The 21,281-nt window shown below is 35.5% G+C and overlaps 1 protein-coding gene across 3 annotated transcripts in view; it reads left to right on the top strand.

The window, feature by feature from the left end:
• Src64B (Tyrosine-protein kinase Src64B) overlaps window positions 1-21,281 on the top strand; it is a 211,546-nt gene that overhangs the window by 38,419 nt on the left and 151,846 nt on the right. For 2 of the 3 annotated variants that reach the window (XM_067789896.1, XM_067789895.1), the window contains exon 2: window positions 15,971-15,997. The exons of the other annotated variant lie outside the window; for it this stretch is intronic. The gene's annotated coding sequence lies outside the window, so the exon portion shown is untranslated. The remainder of the gene's footprint in view (window positions 1-15,970; window positions 15,998-21,281) is intronic. 3 annotated transcript variants of the gene reach the window in all.

Below are 21,281 nucleotides of genomic sequence, written 5' to 3'. Positions count from 1 at the left end.
AAAATTTTATTTTATAAAAAAATTGTTGAAATAAAAAAATAAAACTTGTTTAAAAAAATTGTTTATAAAAAAGAAATTGTTTTGAAAATACTTGGTTGTATATAAAAAATTACGTTTATATAATGTTTTATTGAAAAAACAAGAAAGAATTATTTATGTTTTTTTTTTAACTTGTTAAATTTTAAAGTAATTCTCCAATAAAAAAAAAACAGTAAGGATACACTATTCAAACCAATTCAACCACAGTGCAACGTTTACTCTTATTCAAGTCGTAAAATACTTGTCCCATCAAGCAACCAATATCAGCCAATGTTAATTATGAAATCAGTCAAAAAGTAAAATTCCATTTTATGCCAAGTGTACACTACACGTATGATTTATGGTGGAAGCAAGCTGCGGGGGTTTAGCGATTTAAAGTTTACAACTATGATTTAAAATTCCAACAAGGGAAATGTGTACAAAAAGGAAAACCCGAAACGGTGAGCATACCGCACAGTCTCAACAACACTGAGCACTCAAGTCATAACTACTCGAAAAACTTTAAATGACACCTTTTCACAGACGCACATTACTACTTACTACATACAAACGAAACATTTTTGGCTTAGTTTATAAATTTTTGCTCTGTCAATTTGCCTTGAAACAAAAATGCTTTTACACATCAACATCAGTCGACAACAGTTTGTTCGTATGAGCCATCAAGTCAACTGTGAAATTCACTGTAAGCACTAGGGTTGCCAGATTTTTATTTCGGGTTCCCGGGACAAACCTCAAATTTGAGCCAAATTCCCGGGATTTTTAAAAATTTCCCAGGACATTTGAAAAATAAGAAACACCTATATATTTATATGAGTTGCTCATTTCGGCGAAATAATTTTCAGATAGAATTACAGCCCTATTCTGTGCACTTGACAAATTCACCATCTTGCTTATTTGTCAAGTTTGACAATTTATCAAGTAATTGTTATTCTATGTAAAAAATAAAAAGCTTTTTCGCTGAGAAATTGTCAATAAGTCAAACGCTCTTGATAATTTAATTTATACGGATAAATTTAAATTAGAATTCTGTTATTGTGAGAGAAAATGGAAGAACATTTATTACTTTTGCTATTATTGTGGGAAGATCCTCCTGGGGTTTTTGGGGGTAATTTCGGGATGGTGTTTGAGACTCCCTCGGGGTCATTTAGGGGTCGTTCTGGGATATTTTTGGCGACTCTCTCGGGGTCATTTGGGGGACATTCTGGGATGGTTTTGGGGACTCCCTCGGGGTCATTTGGGGATCATTCCGGGATGGATTGACGACTCCCTCGGGGTAATTTGGGGGACATTCCGTGATGGTTTTGCGGACTCTTCGGGTTAATTTGGGGGATATTCCGTGATGGTTTTGGGGACTCCATCGGGTGGGCCCGGCGTCATATAGTGGTCATCCCAACCATCCCCCAATGATCCCCAAAATGACCCCGAGTGAGTCCCCAAAAAGATCCCGGAATGACCCCCAAATGACCCAGAGGGAGTCCCCAAAACCATCCCGGAATGTCCCCAAATGACCCCGAGAGAGTCCCCAAAAAGAGCCCTGAATTACCCCCAATTGACCCCGAGGGAGTCCCCAAAACCATCCCATAATATCCTCCAAATGACCCCGAGGGAGTCTCCAAAGCCATGCCGAAATGACCCCGAAAAAATGCCGCGGATTATTTTTTCCTATTCCCATTTCGGGGTTAGCAGCATAAAATGAGACATATCGCTCCAATTGCTCATGCACGTTCCACGTTTGATTTCCTTGAAAAAACCATGATCTCAAAAAATATTTGTTACAAAAAATAATGAACAATATTTAATTCTTACGTCTATTCCATTTCGCGATTGTTGCACTAAACAGCTGATTTCGGTTTACTTTATTTAGGTCACCACAGTATGGTGAAAAGCACAGGTAGTAGAGTTTTTTAGAGTTATCAAGTTATGCACAGAATAGAAATATTTGTCAACTTGATAAAAATCTTGATTACTTGTCAACTTATTGACAATTTGTCAAGTGCACAGAATCGGGCCGTTAAACTTTTTAAACTCATTTATTTATAACAAATATTTTTATGAAACAGGCTAACAATTAATATGTTTACTGTGTTTAATGCGAATTCAATTTTATATGGATTCATTTTGCAAACGTTATTTAAAAACACAACACTTCCCCATGCAAAATGAATATTTAGGTGTGCGAAATGCCAAACATTGACAATATTAAGAACCACAGTGGGGATGAACTTTTCTTCTTTACAAGCCAACCTAAAAAACCACACTGCGTTTTTTTAGCGAATGCAAACAACCGGCGTTGTTTGCCCTAACCGAAATAAGCATGCGTGCGTGCGTAACTGAGCTGTCATATCTGTATAAAAATTAAACGTTAGCTGGCACTAAACGTCAAATCTAAATGTCACGCAGAACAAAAATTGGAAATCGAGTTAGGTTTTCACGCAGCAAATTCAATTTCGGTTGCTCTCATAGAAGTTGTGTGTGCATGAGATATTTTGGACCGAAAATAACTTGTGTGCGTTTATATTAGGTTGGCTTGTTACAGAGTTGCATGCGATATGCTAATGACCTGAATACAATCGAAGCCGAAAATATGGCCATGTTTTGTTTCAGATTATAATTTATTAATTTTGATATTGTGAAATGCCGGGACATAACATTTCCCGGCGAGACACTTTAAAATTTGTGAAAAATACGGCATGTCCCGGCCAATACGGGAAATTTGGCAACGCTAGTAAGCACACGTTTTTTATGTGTGTGCAGCTGAAGAGAAGAGCCAACAGATGCTTTGTAACTAATAGATAGAGAGCGAGAGATAATAAATGGAAACGAAAAAAATTGCCAAACCCATTTACAATTTTGTACAACAGTGGGTATAACAGTGAACGAGGGGGTGTGGTGTAGTTGATATATTTTATCCATTTTTATTCTTATCATCCTTTCGCGTGTGCTCCATTTCCCACTTTCTACAACCTACTGCTTTCGTTTTCCTACCCTCACCCTGCGTCAGCCTTTCAATGAATTGCTACGGAAAATATGCTATGAAATTCGTGTGAAACAAGCAAAAGCATAAAAAAATAACGAAAATCTGCGAAAAGAATATCAAGGAATTTGTGTTCTAATTTACACTCCCTAACTGTTTTTAATTTCTCCTTCCTCGTTCACTCTCTTTTATGCGGACTCTTTTACTAAGGCTTGCTTACTTTCGCATATAAATCCTTGTGGGGATAAAATAACTTTGCGACAGCGCCAAGATTCAATGCATTGGCGGATGCTGCTACAGCATCAAAAGCGATTCTAAGAGATTCATCACACATAACTTCACCATCAAATGTGAATGGAAGTAGGAAACGGGCAACACCAAATTTTACAGCATTTGAACGATTGTGGTACGAAATTTCACGCTCTCTATACTCTCTAAAGGGACATTCTTGGTGAAAAGTAAAGGCATGAATAAGTACGAGGTGCCGCAATAAGGTTCGAGAAATTTGTGGCGTTTTCCTTAAGGTTGTCTTTATTTTGCTCTATGTAACCAGATGTTAACAGTATCTAATCAAGTTGTAAATGAGAAACTTGTTAGATGTAAATGCGAGCGTCGAAAGCATCATATTGAAATTAAAACAGTCAATTTTAAATGCGGAAGCGTCACTGCAGTCAATTGTAAATGAGAAGCCTTCAGGTTAAAATGCGAAAATGTCATTTGTAATTAGGAACAGTCAGTTGTAAATGAGAATAGTCACTTTTGAATGAGAAAGCGTCGCACTTACAATTGTCTATTATATTTTCGTATGACGCTTTCGCTTTTACATTTGATACTTTCTAATATACAACTGACTTATCTTTTTTACTACTGGCGCTTTATGTGTTAGAAGTAACTATTCTCAGTTCCATATGATGGCCAAGGAGCTTAGACTATTCGCACGGCAAGGAATGCCAGGATTGAATCCCTAAGGATTAAAAGATTCAAAAACCGTTCACGCGGCATTTAGGATAGTATAAGAAGGTGCTTATACCGGAGCGTAGCGAAATCATATCCTACACTCCCTTAAATCTTCAATTATCCGTTGCGTAACAAGTACCGCCAGATGTGCGGATGCCTTTAGGAATATTTTCTGAGCCGGAGCGTCTTCTTTTATTTTTCTAACATTACCTAGCTAGATAGGCTAGCTCATAAATAAACCTAAAACGGTGTTTATCGCACTGTTGACAATAAGGCCCTTCTCTACTTCTCTCGATGCAGTCCATGATTCCAAGCCTTCCGAGAGTGTGTTTGCGGTTGAAACAATCACCAATAACCTGGTTCGGAAGATCAGGAACAGAACTGAACTAGCATATGAATATTGATTTCAATTGCGATTCCTTCATAGTGGAAAATAGCCCAGCTGTGAAGAGAGTCCATTCAGCTTTGTGATTTCAAAGGATATAGCCGCTTTTTCACGAAATGGGTGCAGTGTCAAAAGCACGTACGACTCGGAGTAGATGTCTTCACTTCCTGAAGACGTATCTACCTTTCTGCTTCCACTCCTCTCACCACGAAAACGAGCGGTGGAGTTTTAGTGAATAGCCGCACGTTCTCAACCACAACCTTTTTATGGGGAATAACATGCGTCAATTCCGTTGTTCAGGCGGAACATCGCGGCATATCTCTAGTACACATGTCTGAATCATATATTCATCTGTGTGCGCTCCGAAGTAATGAATTGCCTTTGCTGTGAAAAGTAAATATAGCAACCTGTTATTTTCTACGATCTACGCCTGCCGTCTGGAAAATCCTAGTTTATCTTCCTACCCCCTACTTCAAAGCAACAATTTGCAATTTTTCAAAGACTTATCGGATACGTGTCAACGAACTCTAATAGCGTAGAAGAACGACATACACGATGCTGGATGTCTCAGAAAGGATGAGTCTTTCATGAAGGCAAAGTCCTGCCACTTCCTTGATTTTTAACGTCCATGTTATTTTGGATTGTATTGCTGAATAAACGCTGACACTGGCAAACTAATACGGCCCTATTAGTAAGCTTAAATTCTATATATGTACATATATGCAGTAAGACTTCTCTTTAGATACCAATCATGCAGCTCGACAATTCAATTTATTTTGCAACTCCTCGGCATAGTTGCCATACCTCGTACTACTATTACATGGGTACTATGCGACATGCCGAACTCGGCTTATGCGGCAGTTACCCACGAACGTACGTAGAAAAAACGTGTCAGCTGACACGACCTATCTTATGAGTGTGCAATGTAAACGAAAACTCACCGACGTGCAACGCCCGTACGTACGTAGCCCGGAACGTAGAAATCAAAACAATTTTGATTTTTTCCGTAAGAACGTGTCAGCTGATCGCTCTCTCACTAGACAGAGTTGCCTAGTAAACTTTTGTGCGCTAATTTTTGACCGTTTGCAATTTTATGCAAAAACACCTAATTAAAGTTTGAAAAATTGTGGAAATAATTCGAAATAATTATGTAAAAGTGCTGATTATAAATATTTAATCTATTTATACTTATTTAATATGTATTCCGGCCTTTTACAATATCAAAAATTAAATTGGAAAAAGTTGATGTTTCCATAAGCGTACATGCAAAATGGTCAGTGGCAACAGTGCTTATCTGTAAACAATACACACACAAATATGTTATGTACATGTACACGGACGCACACATTGATTCCTACGGGCTTGAGAGTTCGGTCAAACGTGCTTCGTACGACAAACGTCCTTACGTACGGCACACGTCGGTGGGTAACTGCCGCATTAGTTATAGAAAAAAGAATGCGTCAGCAAAAACTCAACTTTATTATTGTTGTTTTATGTGCCGCTTGTTGTCTGTCTCAAGTGCCTGGCTGGCTATGAAATCATATTTGACGCATTTGTTATTGTTTTTGCTGATGCCCGTGTTTGTGAGTGTGTTTTTTTGTAAAAAAATATGCTCATGTGGCCGATTGTTGCTCAAATGGAAAGTTTTGTCGTGTCTGTCATTGTTCGTTTCTTGCTACCTTCATCCCTTTTGTACATAAATATTCATAAAGAATGCCTTCCCGGGTAGTACAAAATTTTCTTTTATGGTTGTTTCTGTTATTAGTCTTGCTGTCATTTTTGTTGTTGCTTTGTTGTAACTTGTAGCAAATAATGTCATCTTGTTGCTACACAAAAACGGCCTGCAATCTCACTTGATTACTTTATTGCTGTCTGCAAATTGACCGTAAAATTTGCTTTGACATAGTTTGACATAGATTCAGTGAATTGAAATCGATTGAAATTGTAACAATAAGACTAAACAACCGGCATCATAGGCCAGTCACTCATTATTGACGTGAATATGTACTTGAAAGTTAATGTGCAAATAATAAATAGAATGTGTGAATATATGAGGTTGGGTGTAGGAGGAGTCTGGTTCTAGATCAATCACAATAAATAATATTTCGACATGTCCAGGTTTTTGAATTCGAGAGAAAAAAGGCTAAGAAACAAAAATTAAAAATTAGAGAAATAAAAATAAAAAGAAAATATAAAATAACTCATAAAAAAATTAGGCAGAAGCTAAAAAAAAATAAAAAAGTAAACAAATAGAAAATATTATCTAGTAATACAAAAACAAATTTACAAAAGATAAGAAAAAATTAAAAACACTAAAGTAAAAATAAAATATACATGTAGTCTTATAAAACCAAAAAATTTAAGTGACAAAATTAAAAAAAAAAACAGAAAAAAAGGGGGGGGGGGATGGAAATTAAGAAAAAGGAAAAGATAAAAAGAAAAATGAAACAAAAAACAGAAAAAATGAAAAAAGAAAAGTCAAATGAAAGAAAAAAAAGAAAATAAACATAAGTAATAATAGAAAAAAATTATTAGTTTTTAATTTAAAAATACGGAGGTTTCAAAATAAAATAAAGTCTCGTAAAATAAATTAAAAAAAAAAAATGAAAAAAGTCAAATAAAATAAAAGAGAAAAAAAAAATGAAAATGAAAAAAGTCAAATAAAATAAAAGAGAAAAAAATTAAAATGAAAAACAATATAAAACAAAAAAACAAAAAAAAATTTAAATGAAAAAAATTTGAAAATTGAAGAAATAAAAAGTTTAAGAAATACAAAAATTAAAGAAATAAAAAGTTTAAGAAATACAACAAGTAAGGAAGGCTAAGTTCGGGTGTAACCGAACATTACATGCTCAGCTGAGAGCCTTGGAGACAAAATAAGGGAAAATTACCATTTAGCAAAATGAACCTAGGGTAAGCCTGGAATGTGTTTGTATGACATGTGTATCAAATGAAAGGTGTTAATGATTATTTAAAACGTAGTGGCCTTAGATCTATAGGTGGACGCCTTTTCGAGATATCGCAATAAGGGTGGACCAGGGGTGACTCTAGAATGTGTTTGTACGATATGGGTATCAAATTAAAAGTATTAATGAGGCTTTTAAAAAAAGGAGTAGCCCTTAGTTGTATATGTGAAGGCGTTTTCGAGATATCGACCAAAATGTAGAACAGGGTGACCCAGAACATCTTCTGTCGGGTACCGCTAATTTATTTATATATGTAATACCACGAAAAGTATTCCTGCCAAGATTCCAAGGGTTTTTGATTTCGCCCTGCAGAATTTTTTCATTTTCTTCTACTTATATGGTAGGTGTCACACCCATTTTACAAAGTTTTTTCTAAAGTTATATTTTGCGTCAATAAACTAATCCAATTACCATGTTTCATCTCTTTTTTCATATTTGGTACAGAATTATTGCATTTTTTTAATTTTTCGTAATTTTCGATATCGGAAAAGTGGGCTTCGGCCATATTTTATACCAAGATAAAGTGACTTCAGATAAGTACGTGAACTAAGTTTAGTTAAGGTATATCGTTTTTTGCTCAAGTTATCGTGTTAACGGCCGAGCGGAAGGACAGACGGTCGACTGTGTATAAAAACTGGGCGTGGCTTCAACCGATTTCGCCCATTTTCACAGAAAACAGTTATCGTCATAGAATCTATGTCCCTACCAAATTTCACAAGGATTGGTAAATTTTTGTTCGACTTAGGCATTAAAGGTATTCTAGACGAATTAAATAATAAAAAAGGGCGGAGTTACGCTCAGTTTGAAATTTTCTTTTATCTTCGTATTTTGTTGCAGCATATCATTACCGGAGTTGAATGTTGACATATTTTACTTATATACTCTCACTAGGGTAGGTAGTTGTCGTTGGTGTGAGGGCTTAGCCGAACTCCATAGCGCCCGACTATGAGGCGGAGCTGTTTAGGACTGACATCTACGCCGTTTCGCCTCATACGAGGGCGGCGGAATGTCGGTGACCAAGAACTGCCAACCCCCTAATCCAGTATTAATGGCCTTACCGCAGTAAGAGGCGCTGCTGTGGCGGACGGTTCTTTCCCCGTATATAATACTGGACCGCTGAGCCCGCCTTGTCGGGCAGGTGGTCGTACGATCAAGATGAACGACTCATTACCTGACTGTAATAAGGATGATGTAGAGAGGAGGACTGAGTCGCAATCCAAGGACGACAAATACGAATTAAGGGATGCGTCGGACTCGGGAAGCGAGAGTAGTGCTGATTCAATGAACTCCGTGTTGGAGAAGCACACAAATGAAAACGGAGTAGAAGAGTGGAGAAGGGTACGGAGCAGAGGAAGTAAAAGAGCTCTCTCGCAGTACCGTGCAGCACTAAGAATTGTACAACGCTTGGGAGCAGTGGTCGACCCAACAGAAGTGGAGATCGAGCGCTTGGAATGGGCCCATGAAGCGGTAGAAGTAGGTCGAAGGCAGTTCAAAAGGTTTGCTGCGAGAAACCCTCGGTTCTGCAACCGGTACGAGGAGGAAGAAGCGTCGAATGGCAGAATGAAGAGGCAACGTTCGGCGGAAGGCGACAAGCCTGCTTTCAAGAGGCAGAAAGGACCCAGTCCTAGAGCCGCGAGGCAGGGCAGTCGCGTAGACAAGACAAATAGGCCCAAAGCTGTAAGACAGATGGGCTCCAATAGCGAGGTAGCAACTACTTCGAAAGCTGCGAGTCAGAGGGAAGTTCCAATTAAGGAAGTAGGAGATAAGCCAAAGGGAGATAACGCTAAGACTCCGGCTTTCTCGGAGGCGCTAAAGGGAGTTAACGCTAATACTCTGGCTTTCTCGGAAATGCCAAAGGGAGATAACACTAAGACTCCTGCTTTTCTCGAGAAGATGAGTGATGTGGCAAAGCAGTCACTGACTGTGGCGCTAGTTGATCGTAGCAGTCCTTTCGGACAAATGACTACTGAAAGGTGGATATCTGTGGAAAGGGAGCTGATTAGCTTAATGCTTAAGATGATGCGGGAACAACCAAGTAAGCCCCTTCCAACCTTTGATTCGGGGGGATGGTATAATGGTGTGAAGATGATAGCGTGCGACAATATCGCGAGCTTGCGGTGGCTGGAGGAAGTGGTTCCAAACCTCCAAAGGCAAGGCACGAACGCGCGGTTTGAGGTGGTGGATAAAGCGAAAATCCCCACGGTACCCAAAGTTAAGGTATGGATACCATGCGTGATGAAGTCGGAGGATACACTGCGACTTCTGCAGAATCAGAATCCGAACATACCGACACAGGATTGGAAGGTACTTACTGTATCTCGGCCTACCGAGGATGATCAGTTCTACATCTTCCAAATAAACAAGCAGCTTGGTAAAATGTCCTTTGGCACTGGCAAAATTTACATGCGACTCAGGAAAAGAAGTCCCGAGGATAAAAACCCTAACACGCTAGAGGTGGGCGAAGTCGAAAAGGACCTCAAAAGCCTAAGGGAAAAAAGACAGGTGGAGGTCCCCGACGTCACCACGAACGTGCTAGAAGAGGACCAACCGCTAAATGGTGCTGTGACTCCAAAATATTTTTTTAATTAAAATAAAAAATTTACAAAAGACAATCAAAAAATTCGTTGAGACAGAAATAGAATAGGTAAAAAAGAAAGCAAGAAGATTTTTTGACCTCTTCTAACAAATAAAAAAAATAAAATAAAATTGATTTACATTAAGAAAATATTAAAATAAAAAAATTTAATAAACTAAAGTATAAAAATAAAATAATTTTTTTAAATAAATAAGGAGATTGAAAGAAATAACCAAATTGAATAAAAATTTTAACTACAGCTATTAACATGAACTATATTAATTGAATAAAATGAAGGTTATGTTGAACTGGCCGGTCCATGACGACCTCACATAGACTGAATGAGTCCGTTGGTTTTAACGACCAAACTGAAAAATCCTATCAAAAACCAGGACCTACGTTATAAAATAGAAATAAAATAAAAAAAAAGAAAATTAACGCACAACGCACAAAAAAAGGCTTGGATGTTTCTTATAGTACTTGTTATGAACTTTTCAAAGAAAAAAAAAAAACAAAAAAAAAGTTTGAATAAAAATTTTTCAAATATTGCAACTTTTTCCAAAATGCGCCTGCTTCAATATTTATTTAGTGTCGCCCAAAATAAAGCTCAATTGTTCTCCTGCGAAACTGCATAGGTCACTTTGTGGGGTAATGCCAATTTTACTGCTCTTTTTCGCTGTGAAGCTTTTGGGAACCATCGCGCCACAGTTTAAAAGCAAAAAAAAAAAAATATACAAACTGCCGTTGCACCACAAAAAGACTGAACATTTTTTGGAGAGCAGTAAATACTCTTTCAACACACACCTCATATCAAATACCAAGTATTTTGAAATATTATTTTCCTACACAGCAAACCAAACCGTTTATACATTTAAGGCGCTATAACCTTCGAAGAGATTTTAGGCCGAGCTTCTCAAATCGATTGCTATAAGTTACCACGTTTATTCGTAGCTCTACATTATCCGTTATCTAGACATATATACTCAGTGCTGTGTTTTTTTTTTAAGTTATGTGCCCAATTGATAATGTACCTGCATAATTATATGCATATTTTGTAGTTTTCGTATAACAATAACTTTGGTTAGCTTAGCTGGTGCAACATTAATGTTATCTCACCCGCTCTCAAATGCATTAAAATGTAATTTTTACGCCAATAAACTCATAAAGTACATATCAATTTATGACCACACTACCAAGTTACGATGGGTCGCCAGTTGACGATGTCAAATGGCCATAACATTAAACTCGCATAAACTCACACAAGCTGTCACACATATCTTACAGCTCACATGTGTGCTAATAATTTTTTGCGTCAGTGTCGATGAATGTAAATATTGCAGACATTGACACGTGGACATGTCGATGTTTAAGTTTGCTCACTGGGTGGAAAAAATGTTATAGACATTTGAATAAATTTATTGATTTTTCTCTCAAATTATAAATTATAATCTAAACGCTTACGGATAGCGAAGTATGTATGGGTCGATTTGTTTGGACGAAAGTTAACCGATATAGCGCCATCGATTTTTCGATAGGATTCGAGCTCAGAAAAAAAAGTTCCACTAGGCATACCCAAAATAATAATTTTCGATCCTGTGAAATTTCATTTTTTTTTACTTTTCTTCGACTTTGATTTTTAAGGTTTTTTTCATGACCTACTAAAAAATTTTTTTTTTTTACAATCAAATGAAAATTTCCTGAGCCCAAATCCAATCGAAAAATCGATGGCGCGATATCGGTTAATAAATCGACCCAGTCTAATATACTTAAAGTTCGATTACCTCATTATCTATGGTAATAAAGTATGTACTTAGTTCTAATACCGGATGTAAAACAGCCAATGATTATTAAGTAAATATCTTTTAAGCAAACCACTGGTCAGTTGAAAGCTTTCCAGGTTGTTGAGTCGGATTGTGTTATTAGATTGATTATTCATTCGCATAACTTGAAAATATGTAATTCTCAAGTGGTTTGCGAAATAAAAATATCACATACTTGCCCTTTGTCTGGTCTATTTTAAGTTCATTTCAGATAAAATAGTAGTTAAAGAATAAAGTTTTTTGTCTTCATTTAAATGATGTGCAGATTCGATTAACACAGAAAGAAACCATTTTTTGCAGGAAATTTTAACCTTTTTAATGTTTGCATTATATGTTATTAAGATTGTGGGTTCACGCCCCGGGCAAAAGCAACATCAGACTTTAAGAAACAAAATTTTTCAATTAGGAGAGAATTTATCTAAGCGTGGTCGCCCCTCGACAGTGTTTGGGAAGCATTCCTGGTGTATTTCTGCCATGAAAAGTTCTCAGTGAAAATTCATCTACCTTGCAAATACCATTGTCTGCATAAAACCAGTAGGTCCCGTCCCGCCAATTTGGAAAGGAGGAAAAAATAAAAAGACCACAACACAAATTGGAAGAGAAGCTCGGCCCAAAATCTTCGGAGGTTATCGCGCCTTACATTTATAAATTTTTAATTTTATATTGCTTTAATTCTTTGGTACGTCATGTAGTTAAATAAAGTTTAATATATTTGCGACATATTTTTTAAAGTTAATAAACAATGCGTGAATTTGTCTTGCGTCATTGCTCGTTGATCAACGACTACACCACTAGAACTACAACCATAATGCTCTTACTTACACAGTCATAGTTTAAGTTTTGAAGGGGTCTGATTCAAATCAATGAATTATAAAATGTAGAAATGGCAGAATTTAGCTATTTAGGGTGGTTTTAACTTTCTCCATTTAATGCTGATCGGCGACCACTGCGATGATATTACTCTACTAACACAGTCACAGAGCCCTGATTTTAATGAAATTTTAAACTTCCCGGTTAATGGTAACCGGCTCTGTGTCATCCGGATCATTTCTGGATTGTTTTCGTGTGTATTTACGGATCACTTCTAAGTTATTTCCGGTTCCATTCAACTGTCTGCTGATATTTCGCCATGGTTTTCGGGATAATATCGATACTATTTCGGAAGGAGTTCGATATTTTTTTTCCAGACCTAGTATTTCAGCATATGTTCAAGTTTCATGTCTCGGCTACATCCGAATCATTTCGGGACCATTTAAGAACTGATTTAGGGATGATTGGTACTATTTTTAGGTTGTTTTGGAACTGTTTCGATATAATTTCAAGGATAAGTTGGACTGGATAGTTGCAGAATGGTTTTAAGGGTCATTCCGGGAATGTTTTAAGTATTGTTTCAATGCTAATCAGAATAACTTTGGGATGACTTTCGGGTTGATTTGGATACCATTTCGGGAATGTTTGAAGGGTAATGGAAATATTTTGAGGTTGTTTTTGCAAAAATTTTGAAACAATTTCATGATAATTTCAGAAAATTTGGGGACTATTTCTATTTCGCCTCGGAATCGCTTTAGAGAACATTTCGGGATTACGAGACCATTTTATGGATAATTTAGATTTTTACAACTATTTCAGGACAGTTTCAGATTGTTAATTTCGGGTTTCTTCAATATAGCTTTCAGGATAACTTAACAATTAGGTAATTTTTTTTTTAATCATAACAGTACTATTTTAGGAACATTCGAGGTTGCTCACGATATTATTTCGGAACTATTTTAGTACCATTTCGGAACTCGCTTCGATTAATTTTGCAACTATTCCAGGGCATTTCGAAATTATTGTTTTTTTATTTTGTCTTTTGGTTTTATTATGTGACTCATTTAAGATCATTTCGAAACTATTTCTAAATTTTTTTTCGGATGACTTCAGAATTGTTTCTTAAAATATTTCGGTATTATTGCTAGATTGCTATTCCCTCATACAAACAGTCTTACGCTTTCCACCTAGGCCTGTGGGTCCATTACATAGTTCAAGTTCCAAGCAATTTTGTACCCTACCAGACCGCAAAATAAATATAAATAATTTTCTTAAAGACCAAGCTTTCTGTAAATCTTACCCGGTACCAAACTCCGGAACTTGTGCAGCTTGAGAGCACAAAACAGGCCATTCGTGACGAACAGTCGCATCATGCACTTCACTGTCCATTCTCTGCCCAATATTCACTGTAGTAGTTGTTGTTGTTGTTATAGCGATAAGAGTACTCTCCGAAGGCCTTGGGGAGTTATATAGATGTTAATGGTTCTTTGCCGGATGCAGATACGGTACTTTCCGGTAACAATCACCATAAAGGTTCTAGCCCGACCATCACGGAATGATTTGTTATGACCAAATGCAACCTTCTAGGCCATACCGCCCTCCCGCCCCTAGATCCATCAGGAGTTCGGGGTCGCCAGAACCTCGGCTGTTAATGAAACATGATTCGCCATGGGTTGGAGAAGCTATATATTAGGCTGGCAACCCCTTGATTCAATTTGGTATTTTAGTCGCCTCTTACGACAGGTATACCTACCGCGGGTATATTCTAAGCCCCCCAACACGCTGCTCTGCGATGTCCATGCTATCTACAAACACTTTTTTTATTTTTTCTGAGTGAAGTTTAACATTTCTAATGATTATTTTATACAATTTCGGCGTGTGTACATAAAATAAAAGTTTCAAGGCCATTTATGTTTGGCATACAAAAACGTGCCATTTTTTTCGTATTTAAAATTCTGTGAACGTTTACTCTTGCAAATGAACAGATAGATAATCTACTTTTTGGCATTTCGTTGTCATTAAAGTTAAATAAACTCTTCTTTCTCTTTTTTTAATAATACATGCGCTGGTAATTTAACATTGGCGACGTTTTTTCTCGCAATCAGTAAAAATGGAAAGCGGACTTTGAGATGTCAAATAATCTCACTTACTTGTGTAGAAATGTTTCGTAATTTTTCTTTTTTGTCCAAGTCATTTGTTCTTATTTGTTTTCCTCCATACGCTCGCTTTTTTTTATTGGCAGTTAAACTATAAATTTTATTTTCGATTAAAATGCGTGCCACGTAAACAAAAAATCGTAGTTAAGTGTCGTCTGTCTGTTAACGACACAGTGTCACTGCCAGAAATGCCAAGCCTGGATAGGTGCCTCATCAACAATCTAATTATTTGTTGTGTCCTAATCATTATTCTTAGGGCATAATTCTGTATTTCGAACGAAAGCTCCGTCGAAAGATTCGCCTTCTGACGATTTCGTCTAGCAATAGTATTCTCTATCATTTTCGTTCGGCCTTTACGTTTCTTACGTTATGTCAAAGCGAAAGCTCAAACAGTTGTCAAACCATGTGTTTCCATATATAATTTATTTGAAAACTTATAAGCAACAGTTAAGTTTTTCAAAACTACTGATGCTATTTTGCTAAATTTGATCAAGCTGAGAACGCCAATTAGCATTTAACATTTGAATAAATTTCAAAACAAAATAAAATAGATAAATATCAAAAGCCAAATTTTTTGTCATTGCTTAAAATATAATTGATTTACAGGAAACTTATTTATCTTTATCTGTTATGAAGATAATATTACCACAAATCGGATATGGAAATTGGAGCAGATATTTTCAAGCGATATCCTTCATTGTCAAGTCCCGCGCAACATAAGCCCAGGTAATATGTTGCCTGACCATACAAAAGGACCAAAGAAAAGTGCAAAATTTGCTTAAAAGCGCTTTGCATGTTTGCACCGCTATACAGAAAATAAATTTTTTTTATTTCCGTTACGTAAAAATCAGCTGTTTTCGTCTGGTGACGTGACGTGTTTAACATAATGCAAATACACGAACTCTGAGGCGAAAGGAACGTTCGTTTCGTAATAGAGACTGGGGCCCTTATTCTTAAGTCCACGCTTATAAGAATACTTTGTTTAATAATTTTTTTTTTGTAATTTCTTTATGTCTCTTACACATACCTCATTGGGCTATACGCCGCTCGTGTCTCCTTATATCTCACAAGTATATTAGGACCCTTCTTTTCCAAATCGAGTTTTCAAGACTTTTCATACACTGTTGAGCGATTTATTTCTTACTCTGATTGAATTATGCTTCATTCGATTACATTTAATTTACTTAAATTTAATTGATTGCGTGATTTTGAGCTTTTGAGTATTTTTGAAGCCCAATAAAATATTTTCACATGGAATTTAATTTAATTATCTTCCCTGTCTTTTCAGATCTACCAGCAAAGCAAACAATAAACGGTAAGATAAAACAATTGAAAAAATATATGAAAGCAAAAAAACACAACTAAAATGTTGATAGTTCTTCATTAGAATCAGCAGAGTTATTATGAGTATCGTTTTTGATTCATACCAAGCTACCTATTTAATTTTTTGAGTACATTAAGTGCCTCGCAGTTTTCCAACTTCATCAGATCAAATGTTGTTGTTTTGTTCTGATCTAGCCAAGCAAATAATACGAGTGATACAAAAAAATGTATACACTTTAATAAACCTACACAATATGTAGGACCTATGGAGCAATATGCAGACCCAAAATAAAATTCTGTAAGCGATCATAAATAATAAGATAAATAGAAGTTAGTCTTTAAGACTCATTTACGACAGAACAGTGAACATATTGACTGTACAGATAAAAAATTTACTTTTAAATTATTTTTAATCATTATACCTTTTTGTGTATCGATCTTGACCAATGTTATTACGTCTATATAATTCTCTATACAATGTTCTATAACTCTGGTGTTTTTTGACTTGGTCCTGTAATACTTGTTATGTATCATGCCATTTTTGGAAGACTGAAGTAATTCGGGATCGTTTAAGGACTATTTTGCTACCCTTTCAGGACTAAATCCGAATTATACTCGGAATCATTTCGATATAATTTTGTGAGCATTTCCAGACGACTTATTTTGGCAACATTTCCGCAATATCACTACATTATTATCATTTCAGACCAATTTCAAAATAATTTCGGGAGTGTTTCTGGATAGTTTTGGAATAGTGTTTGGGACTCTTTCGATATTTTTAAGGATAAATTTGGGACTATTCGCGAAATATTTCTAAATATTTACGGCATAATTTCGAGAGTCGTATCTTTGGTTTATTTCGTATCTCTCTCCGGATTCTTTTGGTTCATTCCGGGCGTATTTGGAATCATTTCGGAGTTTTTTTTTTTGGAATCATTTCGGGACGTTTTTGGGATCGTTTAATCTCCAAATTGTTTTTGCTATCACATCTGCACCATTTCAGGCCTATCTTAAGATTTATTTCGAGACTCTTTCTGACTGAACACTTTCAGTATTATTTTTGGTATGCCAGGATCGCATTCGGCATTCTGTTGGGACTATTTCAGAATTGTCTCGAGGACTATTTCCGGTATTATAACGGCACTTTTTTTAGGAATTATTTAGGGAATATTTTAGGATGGTTTGGGAACTATCTTTAGATTGTTTCGAAATTGTTTGATTTATTACTTCGCGACTTTTTCGGAATAGTTTCGGGTCAGTATTAAGATAGTTTTAATAATCAAATCGGTACTATTTCGCGATCATCCCTTTACCCCCTCCCCCTTAGGAGGCGTTACAAAGCTGAATGTGTTTGATCTATAAAACTATTTTTTTTAATACAATTTTATATTTTGATTTAATCGTTCGTAAGGAGACCAGGATAAAAGCAAGTTCCTTATAAAATTCATGTTGTAACCTTTTGATCAAACAAAATTAACCGTATATAAAGTGCAATGTATTTTTTCATATATATGCAATAAAAATTTATACATTTATTGTTCTTTTTACTGCTTCCACATTTAACTTGTTGTTTTTGTTGCCTTAACTAGTATTTCTACACTTTTTGTTTTTGCTCTTTGACGCTGCTCTGCTGATGCTGTTGATGCCTCCACACTTCCATTGTATTTCATATTTACGAGCATAAACTTGCACATGTGTTTCTTCTCTTTTCTTTCGATTATATATACATTCTATTTTTTTGTGTAAGATGGGAATCCATCATATTTGCAAACGTACTGTGCGAGAAAAATTGTGCGACTATTTGCTAAAGGGTCATCACGGTTATCTCTTTATTGAGAACAGTTGGTTGTTAACAAGCTCCAAACTAATATTTTTAAATTTTATTCTTGTGTTTCAAATTCATTCCTGCAGTCCTACTTTATGCCTGCAGTCTAACTTATTCCTCCAGTGCAACTTCATTCCTCCAGTTCAACTTAATTCCCGCAGTCCGCTTTAATTCCTGCAGTCCTACTTCATTCCCTCCAGTACAACTTTATTCCTGCAGTTCCACTTCATACGTGGTCAGATATTAATTTGCCTGTGATATTAGACGCATCATCCACTACGACTAGTCCGCTCGCACAACGTACTAATCACAAGTTTTGCAGGAGCGGAGACTGATCTACTGTAGTACAGTAGCTGATTTATGCGCTTGATTTTGAACAGATTTTTAACTTGAACATGTGTGCTAAAGTGGCCATTAAATTTCGCTCCAATTCAAAACAAAACGAAACTTCACAAACAAATAGCTCTGAGCTGAGCGGCACAGCATCGACAAAAAAAAGCAACTACAAGTAACAAAAACTGCTATAAAATGAAAGAAGACTAAGAAAACGCTACTCATAATGTGTTGAAAAAAGGCGAAACTCATGCAATTAGTATTAACTTCAAAAAGGAGGAAAAAAATAAAAAAATCTCGTCATAATTATTTTTTTTTTTAATATTACACAGTAAACAAATTTATAATTTTGGTATTTTCAAGATAAAGGTCTCCGTACTTAACAGGCGTGTATTCCTTAAGCATTTTTGTTTTTGCAGTTACAAGTTGTACACAATCCGGAAATCGTTAAGACTAAGACTCAGCTGTTCGAAAACACACAGCTATCAGAGGATCAAGTTTATAATAATATAGGTCCTGGTTTTTGACAGAGTTATTCAATTTGGCCGTTGGGTTTACCAGAAGTAAAGTACAATAAACTCATTCAATCTATGTGAGATCCTCACGGATCGGCAGAAGAAAGCAGAAGATATTTGCTCCAAAGGCGCCGCCGGAGCCCTTTAACCATTAAGCGCAAATAAAATTATCCCTAGGATGCCTCCATTCAGAAAGATGGCATAGTTGCTTTGTTACGGAAATCCTGTTGTATGGTGTAATTAATATTTTGACGGAGTTGTCGTTATAGTTTATTCGTAAGCATAAACTGTGGTTTCAGTGCTTTATGTGTCGTTTGTTGAGTGTGTGAAAAACTTGAAAAAAAAAAACAATAAAATGACACTTGACATACAATTTTAATGCGCATACTAAGTACAAATGCATTTAAACGAATTACAATTAGCTTCACAAAAGCGTATACAGTTTGTGTTGTCACAGTTGCCATTTATAAATGAAATATTTTACCAAATTGAGTTTTTAAACGGGGATTACCCTTATTGCTTTAAATGTATGAAAACATTTATTTTAAGCAATTTTTAATTTATAATTTATTTAATAATTTGGGAAAAATTTAAACAACGTGACAACAGGACGGACAAGGCGACAGCTGTTTCGATTATACCTTGTAAATCTCTTCAAAGCCATATCTCACGGGAGTGGGAGAAAAGGCTTTGCAGAGATTTACGGGGTATAATCGAAACAGCTGTCGCCTTGTCCGTCCTGATGTCACGTTGTTTCAATTTTTACCAAATTATTAAATAAATTTTTACCAAATTGTTTAACATCTTTCCGCCGGCGGCCGGCGTGATAAAAAAAGTTGCTTCAATTAGAGAAAAGTTTCTCCAAGCGGAGTCGCTCCTCGGCAGTGATTTGGCAAACACTCCGAGGGTATCCCTGCAATGAAAAGCTTCTCAGCCATAATTCATCTGCCTTGCAGGTGTCGTTCGGAGTGAGCACAAATACTGTAACGCCAGTCCCGCCAATTTATAGGAAAAATTGAATTGGAAAAAAGCTCGCCTAAATCGCGCCAAGTACCATTTGCACCATTATTTTTATACCCAGCTGTACTTGTACATAGGGTATTATAACTTTGATTGAATAACGGTTGGTTGTACAGCTATAAAGGAATCGAGATAGATATAGACCTCCATATATCAAAACCATCAGTATCGAAAAAAAATTTGATTGAGCCATGTACGTCCGTCCGTCAGTCCGTCCGCCCGTACACGATTACGTTAACACGATAACTTGAGTAAATATTGAGATACATAACTTCACCAAATTTGGTACACGAGCTTATCTGGACCCAGAACACCTAGAATGTTGAAATTTGACGTGTGGACTGATATTGAGACTCTTGATAAAAATTTGAAATTTTTTTTAAAAATGGGCGTGGCCCACTTGTGGTAAAATAAATTTTACAAATATTATTAATCATAAATCAAAAATCGTTAAACCTATCGTAACAAAATTCGGCAGAGAGGTTTCCTTTACTATAAAGAATGCTTTGAAGAAAAATTAACGAAATCGTTTAAGGCCCACGCCCACTTTTATGAACTAGACTTCCTAACTTGTTTTTGTTAAATTTACCAATTTTTTGTGTAAATTTTTTTTCAACTCTTCCTATGTTTTCTTTCTTATTTATGATATTTTTTTTTAATTTTTGTTTTTTACGTATTTTTGGTAATTTTTTTTTGTATTTAAAAATTTGTTTGGGCATTTATTTATAGTTTTTTTTATGTTTTTTAGGTCAGACTTAAATCTCAATTCGGTACAGAAACGGATCTAATGACATTCTAAAGGACTTCTAGTGAAACATAACTTTACTATTCGTTTGAGAAATCTGACTAACCATCCACCATTGCTTTAATCTCATACTAAACTCTCCAAATTAATAAATTTCCTCAAACAACTCGTGATAAAATTACTAAAGCAACAACAAGAGTGCAACAAAGTTTTATTACTTTCAAAACACATTCGTATTAACTTATCTAAAACGAAAATGACGAAAATGAAAATCGCATAAGCAATTTGTACGTATGCATCGGATGTGTATTTGTATTCATTCATAAAACCCACATGAGAGATATTTTGCATTTTCAAATGCAGATTGCATTTCCCTTTTTTCCACTTGGCATTTCATAATTTGATATGCAAAGTGTTGTGCAACTATTTTGATGTAACAAGCTCATGAATATTTTTACAATGCTAGTACAGTGTTGTGGAAACAGTTTAAGCTAAGTAAATTTAATAAACAGAAATAATAACTAAATTAAAAACGGTGTACATATTAAGAAGAAAATAATCTATCTAATTAGAAAACGAATCAGGAACATCACGAAAATATATGAAAAAAAAAAAAAATTTACATTTCAGAGGAAATAAAAACAATATAAGAAGGAAAAAATTAAAAATAAAATAAAAGCAAAATATTAAAACCCTTATCCATTAAAAAAACAAACAATTTAAATTTAAAACCCATAGATAAAAGTTATAAAAAAATAAATTAAAATATACAGAAATGAAAAAATATGATCTAAAAAAAAAACTTTGCTAAAAACCGAAAAAAAAACTATAAATTTCC

This window comes from Eurosta solidaginis, chromosome 5 (assembly GCF_040869045.1).
Source record: "Eurosta solidaginis isolate ZX-2024a chromosome 5, ASM4086904v1, whole genome shotgun sequence".
Classification (NCBI taxonomy): Eukaryota; Metazoa; Arthropoda; class Insecta; order Diptera; family Tephritidae; genus Eurosta; species Eurosta solidaginis.
This window is presented reverse-complemented; position numbering and strand designations above follow the sequence as displayed.